A 16,008-nucleotide genomic window follows, 5' to 3' on the forward strand; every position below is an offset into this window, starting at 1 on the left:
AGTTTAATTATTATTATTTTAAAGAAAAGGAAAAGAAGATTATTATTGTTATTGTTATTATTATTTTCCTTTTTGCCTTCTTTTTAACGGTCAAGTGCAGGCGAAGCGTTTCGACATTTGGAGTACGGCTCATGGCATTAACAATAACAACAATTCAACCATCCCATTTCTTTCTTTCTTTTTTCCTTTCATTTTCCTATTTCCATTATTTTTTTTCATTTTGTTTTAATTTGTATGAAATTTTAATTAGGTTAAATTAAGAGATTCATCCTTTGCTTACAAAAAATGATTTTTAAAAATAGAAAAATAAGAGAAACTATTTACACAAAATAGCAAATTTAATCATCTTCTCTCTTCTCCATCATCCGCCTTCTCCATCTTCTTCTTAGGTCCGATCTCAGTCTCTCTCTCTAACCAACGTACTGTCTACTTCCTCTTTGGTCCAATCTCGGTCTCTCTCTCTAATCAATGCACTTTCTACTTCTTTTTTGGTCTGATCTTGGTCTCTCTCTAACCCACGCACTCTAACTCCAACAGTCATCGCACTCATGCCCAACCATCGTTTGGATCTACATCGCAAAACTGGTTGACATTATCGCTAGTGAACCAATTTTTCTCTATCTAATTGATCCACTCTCTCTTCCTCTAACTCTTATATTTGTGTAACCCAATCCTCATCGCCAGTATTAGAGTTCGCCAGATTTTTTGCTGTTAGGGTAAGATTTTGGGTGTTTTAGGTTAATTTTGTTTGGTTCTTGAACACCTATTAAATTTTGGTGTTAAAATTGATTTACCCATGAATTTGGATGCAAAATTTGAGTTTTATTATTTTTAGATAGTTGTGACTATCACATGTAGACACTTGTAGATTATAGACGCATAAAAGTCTTATCAACGTCTATCAGTGATAAAAATTCATACAAGTCTATCACTGATAGACTTCTATCAAAGTCCATCAGTGATAGAAATTGATAGAAGTCTATCATCGATAGAGACTGATAGAAGTCCACGATATCTATCGATGATAAAAACTGATAAAAGTCTATCATCGATAGTATCAATGATATAAACTGATACAAGTCTTTCACTGATAGAAACTAATAAAAGTCTATTATTGATAAAGATGGATAGAAGTCTATCAGTGATAGAAACTAATAAAAGTCTATTATTGATACTATAGTGATAAAAAACTGATACAAGTCTATCACTAATAGACGTTGATAGAAGTCTATTAGTGTCTATCAGCGTTTTCTCTTTTTCTTTACTATTTTTATAAATAGTTTGACATTTTTTCTATTTGTGAAAAATTTCCAAAAAAATTCATCCATGTGGTTTATGCAATAATTAAAAAAAAAATTTAAAACAATTTGTATCCTTATGTTTCAAAGTTTATTCAATTTTAGTTCATGTAATTTCATATACTAATTTTTAGTATTTGTATTTTTGATAAATCTTAAATCTAGTCCCTTGAAACTAACTTTTATCGAAATTGGTTCAATAATAATAATTTTCAAGTAAAAAAAAGTAGTGAATATGTTTTCAAAAGTTATAGTAAAAATGCTAATAGTAACTAAAAAAAGTTTTAAAAGAAACAATAAAATTTATAAAAAAAAAATAATTAAAAAAATTCAATGGTATAGACTAAATTTAAGATTTGTTGAAAATATAAGGACTAAAATTAGACATTTGAAAATACGAGAGCTAAAATTGAATAAAAAATATAGAGATTAAAATAGTATCTTAAAAAAAAAAAAAAAAAATCTAGTTCAACCATATTTGAAGTTGGAGATTAAACATCTGACTTTACTGACTCATATGTTACATATTTGGATTTGATTTCATTTTAGTCTTACTAACTTTGGTTTTCTCTTAAAAAAAAACTTTAGATCTCTTAGTTGATTATATGTGTTTTATAGTATGTATAGGAATGATGGTTAAAATTTTCTTTATTGTTTTCAAAATTAATAAAAAAAAATATTTTTTTAATCATTCAAAATGAATTTTAGTGGAACATAAATTATTTTAAAAGTATAAAATTAAATATTAACTTGATTTTGGGAAATTAAAAATGTGTTTTCAGAGTGATTTGAAACTTGATACAAGTGATTTTAACTATTCCAAGATCATTCCCAAACATACACTTAATTTAAAGGTGACTTTAACAATTCTAAAATCACTTTCAAACTTATACTAGACAGATAAAACATCGATTTTATTTAGAGATGTCCAAGGGGCGGGGCGGTTCCGGGATGCCATTCCTCATCCCCATGAAATTCCCTGGATTCACTAAATTGTTTATTATGCTTAGTTTTATATGACAATTTAAATTAAAGATAAATTATTCAAATTTTGGCATAAAAAATTAATTGATTTTTTTAGTAGAAATAAATAAATATAAATCAAATTATTCACATATATAATCTAGATTTTAACATTCAATTTAAACATATTTATTACCTTTCCCAATAAATAATCAAATTTAAAATTTAAATGTAATGTTTATATAATAATAATTATAACATAAAGTTAAATAATTATACTAAATAAATATGTAGAAGCTAATCAAGGCAGGGACGGGGACATGGAATGCATTCCCGATCCCGGTCCTCATTTAGCTCATGGGTTTCCCCGCTCCCTCCCTCATTCTCCTCCTAATCGGAAATCTGCACCCGTTCGAGTTGGGATCCGTTCTCGTGGAAAAATTGGACATCTCTAACTTTATTTAGTTAACCTATACTTGTATTAGGGTATGTGTTTTCAATATGACTAATTAGGTAATAGTTTTGTTAGAGTGAGAAAATAAATAACTTGAATTTCATGTGGATACATTGTGATATTTTATCAAACTATTGAAAGAATGTATAGAATTACAAATACGAAATTAAAACCAACTCAAAAGAATTTAAACTCACTTTAAAAAAAACCCCTTAAATTATCAATTCAACACTATAACGGCAATAACATTTATCTTCTACGATAATTGGTGTAATTAAATTTTTAATTGCCAACGTTTTAAACTAATGCAAATTCAATATCAAAATTAATTATAGTACCAACAATTATTTTTGGAAAGGTTTATACTAGCTATACGTGGTATTAAATCTCTATCAACATTTTTACATTTTCATAAGTTTGATATCGACATTTCCATTATATCATAGAAAAACTTCACACAACATAAAAAAAGTATGCGACAAAATGTCACTAATTTAAGTATAATATAAATAATAAATATGTTAACTTGTTTAAAACCCATAAAAAATATTTTTGAAATAAATCCATTTTTGATATCTAGATTTTGGGTTAGTTTCAATTTGGACCTTATGTTTCAAAATGTTATACATTTAGTTCTTAAATTTTGAGATTGATTTCGATTTGGTGTTTACGTTTCAAAATATTACCATTTTACTTTTGAGATTTGAGTTTTATTTCACTTTCATTCCTGAATTTCAAGATTTACACCTTTAACTTCGATTTTCATTACATACCTACTTTCCGTTATTGACATTAACGTCTATTTATTAATTAAAAATAAATATGAAGTGAATTTTTTTGTAGTGATCTTTTTAATTATAGAAAATTCCCAAAAATATTTACACTTTATAGCTTTTGGAACTTTTTGCTATAAAATGTAAATATTTTTGGGAATTTTCTATTTATTAGAATTTCCTTTTTTTTATATACGGTTAATAGTAATGAAAGATAGTGAAGCCTAATTAATTACATTTTTTTAAAATTAATTAATAAATATTAACATTAAACAATGAAAATGAGTATTTATTGAAAATTCAATGTTACAAAAATATAAATCTTGAAACTTATAGACCAAACTGAAACATAACTCAAATTTTAAGGATAAATTTATTTTATTTTGAAACCTAGTGACTAAACTGAAACCAAACTCGAAACTTGAGGATTAAATGTGCAACATTTTGAAACCTGGAACTAGATCCAAAGAGGAAAATTTTCCAATATTTATTTATTAATATAAATAATTTTTGTTTTAATAAATTTTCCATAAATATCTATCAATGTCGATATTTTATCTATTTCACCAAAATTTTCGTAAAATTAAGAACTCGACATTTTTATTGATATCAACCTTTTGAATTTTTTACCTAAGTTCAAAATTGGCATTTAAAAAAAAAAGATTGGATGTTACAAAAAGATATTTATTTAAGAATTAAAAAAGATGGCGAAAGGGAAATTAATTGTTTGTATTGTAAATGTATTTAAAATGTATTTAGTATTTGTATGTCACTGTCAAATTGTAGATATGAAATCCAATGAATTTGTAAGGAGATGACACGTGGCAGCATTGAGTGAAACCAGCGGTGAGATTAGCAAGGAGACATAATTGAACTTGAACTCTTCTCTCTCTATGAATGACAGGCCATTTTCTCTGTGTTTTGCTCTTTATTGTTGAGTGATCATGTGCACTTTTTAGAGTGTTATTATGGCTTTGCTTTTTTGGGTTTGTGGGTTCAACCAAGTTGCTAATATGGGTTGGATTGTGTTTTAAATTAAATGGTGAAATTACATTTTTAGTCCTCGTGTTTACGATAATAGCTAATCTCTAAAATTTCAAAATGTTTTATATTAGTTATCAAGTTTTTTCGAAAGAATCAAACATCTAGCTTTGAAGTTGATTATACAATCTTTGTGTCAGTTACCGAATTTTTAAAAATGTATTTAAAGGTTTCTTGTATAATTTATTGTTATTATTTTAAATGTTGACATGAAAAATTCATTTAAAATAATATATATAATTTTCAACGTCTCCAATCTTTTGTTTTTTTAATTGAAAATATCATGTTAAAAACTATAATAACAATAAAAAAAAATATTCATGGACCTTTTAAACATATACTTGAAAATTTGAAGACTAAAAAGTTACACTTTAAAATTTTAGGAAGCATTTGGGGTGAGGAATTGGTTATTATAGTTCTAGGTTATTATCGTTAGGTTATAATAGTTTGTATTCGGAGTGTGAGTTATTTTAGTTTAAGTTATAATAGTATGTGTTTAAGGTGTAAACTATTTTAGTTGGAGAAAAAAATAACAAATATTGTAGCAAAAAAATGATGAATGTAAAATAGTAAAAACCGTAACAAATGAGAATTTTGAAATAGTAATGAGTGTAGCTAATTGATAAATATAAAATAGTATTTACTGTAGCAAGAGATTATTATTATAACCTTAAGATAGTACCCCAAACACTCTCTTAGAGATCAAACATATCTTTCGTGCCTTAAACTTTAGTTTTTCCAAATAAAAACATTAAATATTTTAAGTAGTTGATGTTATATTTTGAACCTAATTTAATTGTTTAATGAACAATAAACACTCAGTTATTGACAAAAATTTAATAGATATGTAGTATTAACATTTTATTTTGAAAATTTTCCATAAATAGAAAAAATATCAAACCATTTACAGAAATAACAAAAAATACTGCAAGATACTGATAAACTTCTATAAATATCTATCGACTTCTTTCAGTTTCTATCATTGATGGATAGTGGTAGACTACTATCCGCTTTTATAACAAATAAAATAAAATAAAATATTGCTATTTTGGATAATAATTTTCTTTAATTTTCTATTTTTGAAAATCTCCCTTTTACTTTTAAAATATAATTGTATTATTAATAGTTTGATGGATAGAAATTATCTTTAATTGTCTAAGTTTTGTCATTTACCAATCAAGTAAATATTATAAATTAGTAAGAATCTTACATAAAAACCAGTTATTAAAAAAACAACCCTAGTGCAACAACATTTATTCATGATTCTTTTTTTAACAAACCTACTCTGTACAATTGAATCTCGTAATCATTAGTACCCTCTTACTAATTGAAAAATTATTTGTTTTTCTTTCTTAAGGTTGAAACTCCCACCCCTATTTTTTATTTTTTAGAAATAAAGACTTAATAGATGTGAAATATATTCTTTATTAAAAGAAAAAAAAATCAACATTGATTAATCTCTATCAATTGGATTATTTATATAAAAATTGAAAAAAAAAAAACAATCAATGTCATGGAAGTATACAATATTGTTCTTTATATTTTATTAGTTAATGGCTAACTTTGAATACAATTGAATAATGTGTTAACCAATAAATGAATAATTAATTAATTGATTATACAAAATCAAAGTTAATAATCAAAGAGCCACTATTTGACTTAAAAAAAAAAAAACCACGACTAAGATACAATAATTTACATAGAAGGCAAAATTTCATGTCTATTCAATCTACATTAAAAAATTTGAATACCTAAATTATTATATGAATAAATATAAATATATCTCAATGGAATTGATCCATCAATTATCATCTAAGCAACATAATAATAATTATAAATGTGGGTAAAGAAAAAAAAAAATTTTTTAGATAATATGTGAGATGAGGATCGTACCTTTGACCTCAAGGTGAATAGTATATGTTTGATATCAATTGAACAAAACGAGCATAGTAGATAATTATAAATTTTAAAAAAATATATGAAATTCATTTATTTTAGACGAGAAAAAGCAACACAAAACCAAAACCAATTACTCCTGTACTTCCTCATCGTAGATGAGATGGCAGATACAATAAAAAATGATATCTTTCCATAAAAAAGAGCAATATTGAGAGAATGTCAAAACTGTTATAGCATGAACAGTTTTATTTCCTCTCTAGAGATATGATAAAAAAACGAAACATCAATAGAATTTGCAACAAAAAGAATATCTTCAATAACAACCTCAATATCAGATAAAGAGTTGTCTTAATATGAAATTCATTTGAATCTAAGGCATTGAAGTCAAATTCAAGCATTGAACTAGCTATTCCACTTTCAACAATTATGAAATTATAAATGCATATTAATTAGCATTTGATTCGTCATTTTAAAGAGTAAATATGTAAGAAAAATGAAAAGAGTGCATTTTCTTTCTCTTTCTTTTTATTGGATACATCTTTTCATTTAATTAATTTCTTGTACTTTGGCTTTTGTTGGTGTGTGACAGTCCTCCAACGCTTGTGTATAATTAATTCTATAGGGAATTGAACCTCCAAAAAAATGAAGAAAAAAAAGGAAACGAAAGGAAGCTGTTTCGGCTTCGTGGAGCCATTTGAACGAATCACAATCAGATCATTTTGACCATTTCCTTTTCCTATATAACTTTTCTTTCTTTATTTTTTGGGAGGGCCTTGCTTCAAAGTGATTTGAACAGGATGTTTTACTTTAATATTGCAATTTTAAAAAAATGATTAGTGAAATATGGTGCTTTAAAAATATTTAGAGATTTTGGAAAAGTGTGGCAGCTTTTTAAAAGTTTGAGGGTTAAAAAAAAAATACAAAACTAAATCGAGAGTTAAAAACTCGATCAAAAAATAAAAATAAAAGTAAGTCGAGAGTTAAAAATTCGACCTAAAAAAAATTAAAAAGCAAGTCAGATGATTCAAAACTCGACCTACACAGGTCGAATCTTCAACATTCGACATCCTGCACACCGTTGTCACAACCAGTCGAATCTTGCTACACCACTGCCATAACCCAATCGAATCGCATGCGCCTGCTATCTCGAGAGTTGAAGTCTCGACCTGCTGTGACATGTTGAATCGTCACTTCAACTTTAAATCCTCAGCTGCCGCTCCACCTACCACTTTTAATTCGTAGGTCGAATATGTCTTTTTAAACTAGCTCTTCACCCTTCTCAAATCACAAATAACACTGATTATTACCTTCTCTTACTCTCTCTTTTTTTTTTTTTGTTCGTGTGAATCCTTTCTTTTCGCACTTCACTCTTCTTTGATCACAATTTACACAGGTTTGTACATTCACTCTACTAAATTTCTATCTTTTAAAAATAATTATCAATTTTGTTCATATTTTCATATTATTGTATTTTTTATAGTTTTTTTTTTTTGTTTAAGAAACAAACAACCAAAAAGAGGGATATGTTCATTCAATTAAATTTCTATTTTTTTAGTTAAAAATAAATTATAAATTATAATAATATTTCATTTTTTCGTAGTTTTTGTTGCCGGATAACAAAAAAAAAAAAAAAAAAAAAAAAAGAACCGTTGTCACTTTGAAGAAAAAAGTAAGACAACTATTAAATTTATGGGTTTAATTTTTATTTATTAGTAGTATTTTGTTTTTAATACTTTTTTATATTTATATTATGCTAGATATATCATTTTATTCCTTATATATTGATGTTCATAGTTTTTTAATATTAATTATGTTAGTTTAAGAAAACACATAGCGAAAGAAAACAAAATCATAAAGCATTATAATTCATCAATTTTTGCTTTGAAATCAGCATACTCATCAAATGAAAAAGAAGGTTTCATATATATCTTTGAAGATCTTTTTCTTCAACAAAAATCAGCTGCAATCCTCTCAAATTTTGGTTGTGGATCATCACTAGAGCTTCCTACTATCCTCTAAGAGTCTTATTGAGTTGTGAGACTCAAAACAAGCTAGAATTCAGGGAATTGAGAGGAGAAGGTGACTGGTCTTTCGGCTTGGTGAAGAACACTTCTTCAACCTCAAGACTCTCAACAAATTCAGCAATTACCCTGGAAATTTCCACTCAAAGTAGAATTTTTATGTAGGTACTTCATGCAAATGTTGATTGCATGATATGGTTCTAGCTCCACCTTCAAACATGAGCTGGAAATGTAGTACAAAAGTGACTAAGGGGCATGCTTTAAAGTGAGAAAATCTCACATTTGGGAATTTTCCATTTAATTTTTTTTTTTGAAATGAATTTTCAAATAAAAACTATTTTTTAATTTTTAACTCCATAATTAAAACATGAAATTTTATTAATTTTACAAAAATCAATTCAATAATTAATTTTCTAATAAAGTTAATAATACATAATTAATTAAACAATTTAATTAATTCTATTAATTTAATATCAAATATTAAATTAATTTATCACCAATTCCACCATCATGAATCTCTATTCATGAATTTAATATTTAAACTATATTTAAATATTAATTAATTCTCTGATATCGTTTAATTCCAAAATTAAACGTGTAATTATATCACATATAATTATTAATTTCCTTAATTTGAATTTGAACATTTCAAATTAACTTATCACGTTATTCTAAGGTTTATCCATTTGTGAGCTAGTATAGGGACCTATTGGACCTACAGATTATGGGCTCCAACGATCCGAAATTAATTGGCTAAACTCTTTACACTGAGTTAGCCCCATTCGTTAACTACTGGGTCACTCCACGAAAGCCCAATAGTTGCACTCCCCTCATTGTAGATATATTGTGTCCACTCGATATAACCATGATTAGTAAGTTAATCTTTCATTGGTCGCTCGTAATAACAGTTAGGTCAATAACTGTTTTATCCACGAGATTACCTCTTGTTCCTTAAGTTCCACTAAATGAACAATTTGTTTGTGATCTAATCAACAAACCGAATCCCTCTTGGCCCAATGAGGCGGATAGGAGTGAATTCTATCTTGCACCCTATGTCCTCAACTATCTACCCGGTCTTACCTCTGAAATAGGAAGTTTTGAGTCACCCTCACCTATGAAAATCTAAGGATAATCTCGAATAAATAGAAGTTCATAGTTAGCTCAGGATTAAGGTTAAGTTGCCTAGGTCACCGTTATGAGATATTCATTCTTAAACAGTAAACAACGTTATAAAGTAAGAGTGACTTATTTCTTGGTTCGATCTTATGCAAACTCATTGCACAAGACGCCCCCACTCCTCATGTCACCACATGAATGAATTAGAATCACTTTGTTTGTAACACTTTACAACTTCTTGTAACAACTATAAAATGGGTCACATCTGATAGTGTTACCAGAATAAGGTATCCAATCTTATTCCTATACTACAGATCATTTTGACTATTTACTTGAACCTGGTCTACTTTTATGTCTCCACATAAAGTTCAAGAACTCATGTAATAGTCATGAATGTTTTAGTTTATTGGATTTATTTCTGAAATAAAATAAGCAATTCATATATTTAATAATAACTAGATTGAATCCACACTTCAATAATAACTTTATTGATTTACAGAATAAATTTATTGTTTTACAAAACCACGAGTTTTATGACATAAAACTCAACAAATTATTGATATTAGTCTGAATTCAATAATATTTTAGATCTACCATGTTAGTCTGAATTCAATAATAGTTTTTTAATAATATGAATTCAATAATATTTATATATTGATGTTAGTAATTTTTTCTCTATAGTTTAATATTCTTATTTATATTATGTTAGATCTACCAGGTTGGTATTTTCTTTTACATTTTAAATAATATTAGTGTTAGGGTTTTTACGGTTTAGTGTTCTTTTGAAGAAAATTTAGTATTAGAATTTTAGACATTAGATTTTGTTAGTACAATATATATATTTTTAATTTTATTTTTCTCTACATTGTTTATTTATTGTTTTTTAATAGAAAAAGACGCATCATTGTTTTTTTTTTTTTTTTAATATTCTATTTTTTTTAGTATGTTTTTTTTAAAAGTTTAGTATTTTGTTTGATTTTACTAAAAAAAATCCTAATGGAATGATTTTTTGTTTTTAATACTATTTGATTTTTTTAATTTAACTTTGAAGTTTATAGTTTAAAAAGTTTAGTTTATAGTTTAAAAAGTATAGTTTATGGTTTAATACAATGAATGATTTTCTATATATAATTCTTATAATATTCGATTGTTAGCCAACCTCTATGAAGCGAGACGGTATTCTTGAGGTGGAGCATGGTTGGCATGACTATCTATGCAAAGCAACAAATCTCGACGTTTGTGAAATCGTTGAGCCTCTGATACTTTTGTAATTATGGACTTGAAAACGATTTCCAACAATAGCTCTACAGCTCTAACATGTCGATGCCCAATTAGTTGGACGAGTCTACGGTTCTCGGTATGTTATTTTGATTCAAGTTAATTTGACAAATATTTTTGTATGACTGATCTAGTTAATTTAAAATCTAAAATATTATTTTAATAATATAGGTGGAGAAACAAATTTTGTGTGACTAGGTCAACTACACATATAGTTAGTCAGTATAGATACGTTTGATCTGCTTCAACTTGATTAGGTCAGCTACATATAGTTAGTCAGTATAGATACATGTTTGATCTGCTTCAACTTGATTAGGTACATTAATACTGAATCTAATTGAATTTTTTATACATATTTTTAATGTCTTTAATATTTTTTAATATAATATTTTATGTTTCAAATTATTTGGAGCTTTATAAAGCTATCATGGACACTTTACTCAATTTCTATACAATCGAACATAAGACAGACGATAAGTCATCTCATATGTTTTCATATTGGTAGATGCCATCTTTGTTAATGAGACAATTTGGTAATACTAAACCCCCTGCATAACATCAACCTAAGAACTGGAGATTGGTCTGAAAAAGTTGCACATTTGGTATTGCGATGACACTATCATGCAAAGTTTATTGCAATGGGATTTCAATTAGGCAATTTGATAGTGATATAATTCAAAATTACATCAATTGGTACAATAATATTACAAAGTGTTACGTTACTCGTCCGAGAGCAATTATGGGTCATCTGGTGCATAATTAAATATTGTATAATTATTTTTAATTTAAATTTATTTTAATTATTGTCTAATTGTTTAATAATTCATAAGGATCGAGCAACAGTAGCATTCGTGATGTTGCAAATGATCCAAATCAGGTTCTTGCTATATGTAATAATAATGAGAGTTATATGGAGGAGTTACATTATATGTACGATATACCTATTACTCCAACAGAGTTTGATGAAATCACTCACAATGTGGAAGAATTGCCTCCTATGACGCAGACACAGAGCCAGACAGATTACTTTAATATGATGATACCAGCATTTGGTTCAGGATATTATGATTCAAAGGCTAATCCATCGTCTTCATACATGCATTGACATGAGCGCAACCATGGAGAACATAATGAGTATTTATCTATGAATCACTTGCAGAGGTACTAGAACAACATCAAAAGAAACCAAAGCAGCCTCAAGTTCAAAGTCGACTCGAAATAGAAGACGTTCGCCTTGTGAGACACATTGATTTGTTATTATTATTTTTAAATGAATGAGTTACATTAAATTGTTGTATTAATATGAACATTTTAATTTACATTTTGTTATTTTCCAATTATAGAAGAAAAAATGATTGAGAATTTATTTATTTTTTCAATAATGTCTCTTAGAGTTAAGAGTTAAGGATGCAAATTTTATTTATTATTAAAAAAATACAAGGACACCCTTTGTTGTTATTATCAAGAAATATAAGTACATAGAGTACTCTAAATAAGGTACAGGAATAATTGTATTTTTTAAAAAATAGTAGTCAAATAAAAAAACTACCACATTTCTTAAATATTTTGAAAACTACAATATTTCACCCATTAGTTTTAAAACTTACAACATTCATCCAAATATACCATTTGAACTCTACCTAGAAACACTTAATTATCCTATTTCAAAATAACAAAAAATATATATTTTTCCTTTAAATTACAAATTGGCCTCTTAGTTTTGAGAAATTTAGAATTTAATTTTTGATCTTATGAATAGTCCCTATAATTTATTTAAATTTACAAGTAGTTCGTCAAACCACATATTTTGGGAGTGATTTTGAAATAGTCAAAATCACTTTTTTGCTTGCCAAAATCACTTTTCCTTAAAATGATGGTATTTAACATGAGTTAAAATTGATTTTAGAAAAATCTAAAACCATTTCAAATTGATTTTAAAAGAATTAGTTGATAAATGATTTTTTGCTAGATGATTGATCGGAAATCAGACTCGAAATGGCTATCTAATTCAGTTTTTGTAAAAATATTGTTGTATTTAACACGACATTGTTTGTCATTAAATTGTTAATTAAACAAAAAATTATATATAATTTTAATTTTCTTTCAAAATCTATCATAAACATTTGCCTTACTACAATAAAATAGATATTTACCACAATTATTTAGTTAAATAATAATTTCTCAAATAAAAAATACAATTTTAAGTAATTGAATAATTCTAACATCATTTTTAGAACCAAATATAATAATTCAAAATCATTTTTAAATATTTAAAATCCACTCTAAAAATTTGGAAGCAAACATAAATTTGATTGTTTAGACCCCATTTAATAACCATTTTGTTTTTGGTTTTTTAGTTTTGAAAACCATGCCTATAAACACTACTTTCACATCTATATTTCTTTATTATCTACTTTCCACCAATGGTTTAAATAACCCAACCAAAATTTGATAACTAAAAAAAATAGCTTTAAAAAAGTTGTTTTTGTTTTTAAAATTTGGCTAAGAATTCAACCATTGTAGTGCAAATCATTGTAAGAAATGTAGATGAAATAGACTTAATTTTTAAAAACAAAAACAAAAAACCAAATGGGCAATCGTAAAGTTGAACATTGTTCTTATTATTTTATTTTATTTTTAGTTCAACATATGGAGTAAGAAGATTGAATTTCTGACCACTTGGTTAAAGATACTAAACCAACAAAATTATGTTCAAGTTCTCACAAGTTCAACGGTATTAATGAATGCACATTTAAAAGCATACTCAAATATACGTTATGATAACATCCCTATATCACTATATGTAAGGTTTTTTCTTTTTAGTAGGCCATGCCCCCAATGTTTTCTAGACCACTAGTTTATTCCTAATAGGCCCCCATTTCTTCCTTCTAAATCTTATTCTAATCGAATTAATAAAATACAGCGACTGCATGGTTCAAAAGGTACCTCAAATTATATCCCAATCTACTCTCAAGTCCAGACTATATACTTTTTCTGTTTCTATTTACTCATGACATTTTTTCAAGCCAAAGGTTGCCTTGGTTAAATAAACCCAGTTACAATTGTGGTTTGAGTGGTTTATCGGGTAAATTTCAAATGATTTATTGATTGATGTGTGAGGAATTTTATAATATAGTTTGGAGGATTTTATCAAAATTCACTTGTAGAGTTAAAAGTTAGAATTTAGTTCTTATAGTTAGATACAACTTTATAAATAATTCTTGTAGTTTGATAAAATTTATAAGGATTTTATCCTACCATATGGATTAAATTCTAGTTATAAATTAGAGGACTAAATTCCAACTTTTTCCGTATGGAATCATATTTGTCATATAATCTTTTTGTTTTCGCCAAATGTCCCAAGCACCTCAAGATGTGAGAGAGATTCGAAAATATTCCATGCACTTTTAAGAGTGCTAATTAAATTCTAATTTTATTTGGGTTGATCTATAGAGAGTGGCCGGTTTCTCGTACACTGTTTTTGGAAGTTTTTAGTGGTGGTTTAATTTTTCTAGTTGAGCTTTGTATTATCCTCCTGTTGGAAGCTTTAGAGCATTATGAGATTTGTTTAGTTTTCTTGGTGTTGGTTCATCAAAAGCTTCTTTCTTCCGATTTTAGTTTGTGCATCATTGAAGAATTTTCAGTCTGCTCAGTTTGTTGGTTGGTAGTCATATTTTGGATTTTTGGTAGCTTTCTAGTAGCCTTTGTTTTTCTGCCAATAAAGGCGAATTATCAGTCAGTTGTTTGAAAGTTTATCTCTATTATTATTTTTTTTTCCTCTTTTGAGGCAGAGCTTATCTCTGTTTGATTGTATTTGTTATTATTTTTTTCCCACACCTTGGGAAAATTTGTATCTCCTAAACTTTTAATCTTTTTCATTCCATCAATGAGAAGTTATTTCTTGTTTTTTCCTAGCTAAGTTCATGCTTATTTATTGAGGTTGGGTGTTTTTCTTTACTTGGCTAGGTGTGGTTTATCGGTTAAATTTCAAGTGATTTATTGGTTGATTTGTGAGGAATTTTATAACCTAGTTTTGAGGAAGTAGGTTAACCACCAACTCCAATTTAAGAGTTTAAGAGAGTGGAATTGAAAGTTCAAAGTTAATATCAATATCAACTCACCAAACTAAGTAAATAAGAAAAAATGAGTTTTCACCTTGATTAAATATGAAGTCTTCCCCTTAAAATATTAACAAAATCACAACATTATAATACTCATAACACTACACCATACTGAAACTGCATTCTTCGCATCTCATGAATAAGTTCCATAAAGTTGTCAGTATCAAAAATAACATTTAAACAATCTACCAACACTCTTTCCACTACAAGATTTTCACAAAAGGACGATCAAAGCTCTCTCGACACACTAAAGGCCAATTACCAGTGGAATGAAAGGCGAACACCTCAGCAATTTATTACCTCGTAAACAAAGTAAAAGATACAAAACCCTAGAAAGAGTGCAGAATGACCATGACAATGTGTTCTATTCTTATTAGTTCATTTATTACCAAGTATAGATAACATTCCTTTGTCCGGGGGTTATGGCCCTCCTTTTATAATTTGGGAAGCGGGAGAAGGGATATTCTTATTTGGAGTCCTAGTCCTTCCGAGGGCCTTTCTTGTAATTTATTTTTCCATCATTTATTGGATCCATCACCTCTTAGGGAGTCGATGTTTTCGGCTCTTTAGAAAGTGAAAATCCCAAAAAAAAAACGTAGGGCATGTTATCCATGAAATAATCAATATCCGAGAGGATCTCAAGGGATGACAGGTTTTTTTTTGTTGTATTCTTTGTCGGAGGAAGGAGGAAGATCCACATCATTTATTTTGGAATTATAATAATGTTTGTATGATTTTCGAACTTCTTCTTTGGTGTATTCGGCATCCAATTACCTGACACATAGCTTTTAGTGATATCATCGAAGAGTTTCTCCTTCATCTGTTGTTTAGGTGAAAATGGAGATTTTTTAAGGAAGATTGAGTGCGCTTCGTTGTGGGGTATTTGAGAGAGAGAAACAATAGGATTTTTAGAGGGATCGACTTTTAGGGGGGTCCGGATGATGTTTAATCCTTCGTGAAGTATAATGTTTCTCTTTGGTTTTCGATAACGACCGAGCCCCTTTTGTAATTACTCTTTAGGTCATATTTTGTTAGATTCGAGGC

This window comes from Benincasa hispida, chromosome 6 (genome assembly GCF_027475165.1).
Source record: "Benincasa hispida cultivar pf3 chromosome 6, pf3_genome.v1.1, whole genome shotgun sequence".
NCBI classification, from domain to species: domain Eukaryota; kingdom Viridiplantae; phylum Streptophyta; class Magnoliopsida; order Cucurbitales; family Cucurbitaceae; genus Benincasa; species Benincasa hispida.